This window comes from Lathyrus oleraceus, chromosome 6 (genome assembly GCF_024323335.1).
Source record: "Lathyrus oleraceus cultivar Zhongwan6 chromosome 6, CAAS_Psat_ZW6_1.0, whole genome shotgun sequence".
NCBI lineage: Eukaryota > Viridiplantae > Streptophyta > Magnoliopsida > Fabales > Fabaceae > Lathyrus > Lathyrus oleraceus.
In genome coordinates, this window is record NC_066584.1 from 160,022,625 (window position 1) to 160,028,116 (window position 5,492).

At 38.5% G+C, this 5,492-nt stretch overlaps 1 non-coding gene across 1 annotated transcript; it reads left to right on the forward strand.

The window, feature by feature from the left end:
- The first annotated feature begins 654 nt into the window (after positions 1–654).
- Positions 655–761, forward strand: LOC127099808 (small nucleolar RNA R71). The gene has a single exon (XR_007794276.1). It is a non-coding gene; the product is annotated as a small nucleolar RNA R71 (small nucleolar RNA).
- The last annotated feature ends 4,731 nt before the right edge of the window (positions 762–5,492 follow it).

Sequence of the window (5,492 nt, forward strand, 5' to 3'; positions counted from 1 at the left end):
TGTACATTCGGGTTTAAGAAATCTTTATTGGTTTGCTGTTGAGAAGCTATGAAGTTCTCCATCATGATTTCCAAGTTGGATTTCCTAGGAACGTTATTGTTAGGTGTAGATGGGATCGACTTTTGATATCCAGGAGGTATAGCTGGGGCTTGATTTGGAGCTTGTCTAGGCGCGTATAAGGCATTATTACTCTTATATGAAAAATTAGGATGATTCTTCCAGTTGGAGTTATAGGTATGCGAGTAGGGATTTCCTTGAGCATAGTTTACTTGCTCTGCTTGGATTCCTGTTAGGAGCTGACAATCTGCAGGAGTGTGACCTTGGATTCCACAGACTTCGCAATTCTGAGTTATGGCAACCACGGTGGTTGGAGGTGATACATTTAAACTTTCAATTTTCTGGGCCAAAGCTTCCACTTTTGCATTAACATGATCAAGGTTACTTATCTCGTACATGCCACTTTTCGCCTGAGGTTTTTCTACCATTGTTCTTTCGCTTCCCCACTGATAGTGGTTTTGGGCCATGCTCTCGATAAGTTGATAAGCATCAGCGTAAGGTTTGTTCATAAGTGCACCACCTGCGGCGGCGTCTATTGTTAACCTCGTGTTGTACAAGAGACCATTATAGAAGGTATGAATCACTAACCAGTCCTCTAAACCATGGTGTGGACAAAGTCTCATCATGTCTTTGTATCTTTCCCATGCTTCGAAAAGAGACTCGTTATCTTTCTGTTTAAATCCATTTATCTGGGCTCTTAACATAGTTGTTTTGCTCGGCGGAAAATATCGGGCAAGAAAGACTTTCTTCAACTCGTTCCATGTGGTGACTGAGTTGGAAGGAAGAGACTGAAGCCATCTTCTAGCGCTATCTCGTAACGAGAAAGGAAAGAGACGAAGTCGAATTTCCTCTGAAGTGACACCATTAGCTTTAACAGTATCAGCGTATTGGACAAATACGGATAAATGAAGGTTTGGATCCTCGGTAGGATTTCCAGAGAATTGGTTCTGTTGCACTGCCTGCAACAGTGAAGGTTTAAGTTCGAAGTTGTTTGCTTCGATTGCGGGTGGAGCAATACTCGAATGCGGCTCATCTTGCGATGGAGCAGCGTAATCTCAAAGAGCACGAGCTGGTTCTGCCATCTCGGGTATCGGTGAAGGAAGAAGATTTTTGAGATCAGGAATTTCGATTGGAGGGAGATTGTTTGCAGCACGATATTCCCGAATTCGTCGTAAGTCTCGGAGATATAGTTCGATGTCGTTGATTCGTAAGTAGAACGGCTCGCCTTGTGAGCGAGTGTGTGGCATACAAATCAATGAAAGAAATAAAAATAAAAATAAGCCTTAGTCTCTACAGCATAACAGAAGAGTTACGATATCGACTAAATAAAAGTCCCCGGCAACGGCGCCAAAAACTTGATCACGACTTTATGAGTCGAATTTGGGGTACAAACTGCAAGTGCACAGTTCTATCGTGTAGTTTTAAAAGATATCGATCCCACAGGGACTTATGAATCGATATACCGTTTTCTAAGGTTACTTCGTAAAGCTAAGGCGGATGATACTTTGATTGTTCGGGGGAAAAATTAAAACTAAAATAAGATCTAGATTAAATATCAATTAAGCGGATATCGGTATGTAGTTCGTCGTAATTAGGGAATCAAATCTTCGTTGGTTTCTTGGTTTTTTAAAATAAATCTTTTCAGTAAATACTATTGCTTAAAAGTCTTTTCTCAAACTCTCGCTCTGTTGAATAGACTATGACTTTATATTAACGCAGTTGTCACTTATTGGTTAAGTCCAAAATCACTTTTTGAAAACAACAGAATCTATAGAAACTCTTTTTAAGAAAACACTAATCGTTTAAACACCCTCGTCTCAAACTCTCGCTCTGTTGACTTAGATTATATAATTAATTTCAAATGCTTAACTCTCGTCCTCACATTTAACTTTTAAAAATACTTTTTGAAAAAGATTAGAATTTAATTAACTCTAAAAATTGCTTTCGCCCTGATTTAGAATTAATGCTCAATTTACTATGTCCAGTTAAAAACTCAAACTCTCGTTCTATTGAATTTAACTTCTTTATGTCTTTTACTCTCGTACAAAAACTTTGTTATTAAACCTGTAAATTGAGACCATAAAAAGAGTGACTTTATTTTTAAACGTAATTTAACCAACTTAGTTTTGATTCCTTCATTCCGCTTACTTTACATACCGATACCTAAATAAATTAGCCGGACATGTTAAACAGACCTAAACAATGCTTAAATAAATCCATCTCAGGCAAATAATATAAATAAACAATAAAGCAGGGCATATATAAATTCAAACAATAATTAAAGAACCTGAGTAATTAATAGCAGTCTTGAACACTCCACCACAGACCGGTTGGATTTGTTCTTGAATTCTTCAATCGGACAGGAAAATAAAAAGTGAAGGAATAAAAATCTAGGATCTAACGTAAGGTTAGATCTAGTAAAAGGTACACAATAATTTCCGGTGTAGAAACTATTGTGTGAAAAATTAATTAAGTGCTTAAAGGAATTGCTGGAAAGGAAAAATAACAATTGCAAATAAAAGTAAAAACTGTAAAAATAATGCTGTAAGGTATGCTTGCACGGCTGGAAGAGAAAAATTGAACGAAGCAGAGAGACGGGGGAGAGAGAGCTCCAGGGTTTACCAAAAGCCACTATTTATATTACTCACTTTTTGCAACCGTTTCCAAAAGCTTTCCGTGTGTAAAAATCTTCACGTTCCAATAGTCAAGCGTAACAATAGGCTTCAACGTGCCTCTGTTGCGCTTCTGAAGCCAAAAATATAGGAGAATGGTGTGACGTCCGTCACACCATGTGTTACGTTCGTAACACAAGGCAGCAGGGCGTGACGCTCGTCACACCTTGTGTGGCGCTCGTCACAGGCGTAGCGCCTGTGCTTTTGGGCTGGGCTTTGGCTTGGTGGAATTTGCTTTTTTCATTTCTTTTTGCACCTCCTTTTCTTCCTTTTTCACTTGTGCTTCAAATAGACTACCTGAGATAAATAGAAAGCAAAATACCAAGTAGTATCGAATAAAATGAAATAAATTGAAGTGAATAATAATATAATTTAATTAAATCGAGTCCTAGAATGTGATATTATTTCATGTTATCAAACCCCATGAATTTGTTTATATCCTTTTGCAACCAGTCTTGCCTTATAGGTATGTACCTTACCATCCATGTCAGTCTTCTTTTTGAAGACCCACTTGCATCCTATAAGGTTGACTCCTACAGGAGGCTCTACCAAGGTCCAAACTTGGTTTGTGTACATGGAATCCATTTCAGATTTCATGTTTTCTAGTCACTTCTCAGACTCGGGACCAGTTATGGCCTCTTGGTAGGTCACAGGCTCATCTTGATCCATGAGTAATACATCACCTTGATCAGTTATGAGATATCCATATCTCTCAGGTTGGTGACATATCCTGCTTGACCTACGCTGGTCTTGTTCTACTTGAGCAGGTTTCTCTTCCACAACTACTTGTGTTTCCTGCTCTAATTTCTCCATAGGTGTATTGATGCTTTGTGATTCTTGAATTTCTTCAAGCTCTAATTTCCTCCCACTGATTCCTTTGGAAATAAAATCCTTTTCTAGGAAAACTCCAGTTTGAACGACAAACACTTTACCCTCAGAAGGATTGTAGAAGTAATACCCTCTTGTTTCTTTAGGATACCCCACAAATAAGCCTTTGTCAGATTTGGGCTCAAGCTTAGTTGAAATTTGTCGTTTCACATAAACTTCGCAACCCCAAATCTTCATGTAAGACATATGTGGTTTCTTACCACTCCATATCTCATATGGTGTCTTCTCAACCTTTTTGGATGGAACACGGTTAAGTGTGTAAGCTTCTGTCAATAGTTTATGTCCCTAAAAGGAGTTTGGAAGGTCAGCGTGACTCGTCATGGATCAGACCATGTCTGACAGGGTTCGATTCCTTCTCTCAGATACACCATTCCATTGGGGTGTTCCAGGAGGAGTAAGTTGGGATATGATCCCACACTCTTTCAGATGGTCATCAAACTCTAGGCTTAAATACTCACCACCTCGATCTGATCGAAGAGTTTTAATATTCTTTCCTAGTTGGTTTTGTACTTTATTCTTGAATTCCTTGAACTTTTCAAAGGACTTTGATTTGTGTCTTATTAAATACACATAACCATATCTACTGAAATCATCAATAAATGTGATGAAGTACTGAAAACCTCCTCTGGCTGGTATGTTCAGTGGTCCACATACATCAGTATGTATGAGGGCCAAAAGATCATTAGCTCTTTCACCTTTTCCTGTGAATGGAGACTTTGTCATCTTTCCAATTAAACAAGATCTGCATGTCTCATATGATTCATAATCAAAAGAGTCCAACAGTTCATCTTTATGGAGTTTGGAAATGTGTTTCTCATTTATGTGGCCTAATCGACAATGCCAAAGATAAGTTGGATTTAACTCATTAGGTTTCATCCTTTTAGTATTAATGTTATAAATAGGCATTTTAAGATCAAGGACATATAGTCCATTGTTCATTTGTGCAGTAGCATAGAATATATCATTCAAATAAATTGAGCAACAATTGTTCTTTATTATAAATGAAAAACCTAACTTGTCCAAACAAGAAAGGGAAATAATATTCCTGCTAATTGTAGGTACATAATAACAGTTCTCTAACTGAATTATTAAACCACTAGGTAAAGTCAATACATAAGTTCCTACGGCTAAAGCAACAACCTTTGCTCCATTGCCAACTCGTAGGTCGACTTCACCTTTTGCCAAATCTCTACTCCTTTTTAGTCCCTGCACATTGGTACAAATGTGAGAACCGCATCCTGTATCTAATACCCATGATGCAGAAGTAGATAAATTAATTTCAATAACAAAAATACCTGAAGTTGAAGTCTCTACTCCATTCTTCTTTTCTTCCAGGTACTTTGGGCAATTTCTCTTCCAGTGTCCGGTCTTACCGCAATGGAAGCAGGTGCCTTCTTTTGCTATGCCTCAACTAGGCTTCAAAGCAGCAACAGTGGGTTTGGGTTTGGCAACTTCCTTGCCTTTCCCTTTATCACCCTACTTGGTGGGCCTTTTATTCTGTCTCTTTCCATTTCCGATCATCAGAATGGACTTCCCTTTTGACTTCAGATTCTGCTCAGCAGTTCTTAACATGGCTAGCAGTTCAGGAAGAGATTTGTCCATATCATTCACATTGAAATTTAGGACAAATTGACTGAATGTATCTGGCAACGATTGCAAGATCAAATATGTCGCAAGTTCCTTTCCGAGGGGAAAACCCAACCTCTCAAGGTTTTCCACATACCCAATCATCTTGAGCACATGGGGACCTACAGGGGCTCCCTCAGCTAACTTGCCTTGAAAAAGGGCTTTTAAAACCTCAAACCTTTCATGCCTTGCTTGCTCTTCATAGATCATCTTCAGGTGTTCGATCATATCGAACGCTGGCATGTTCTC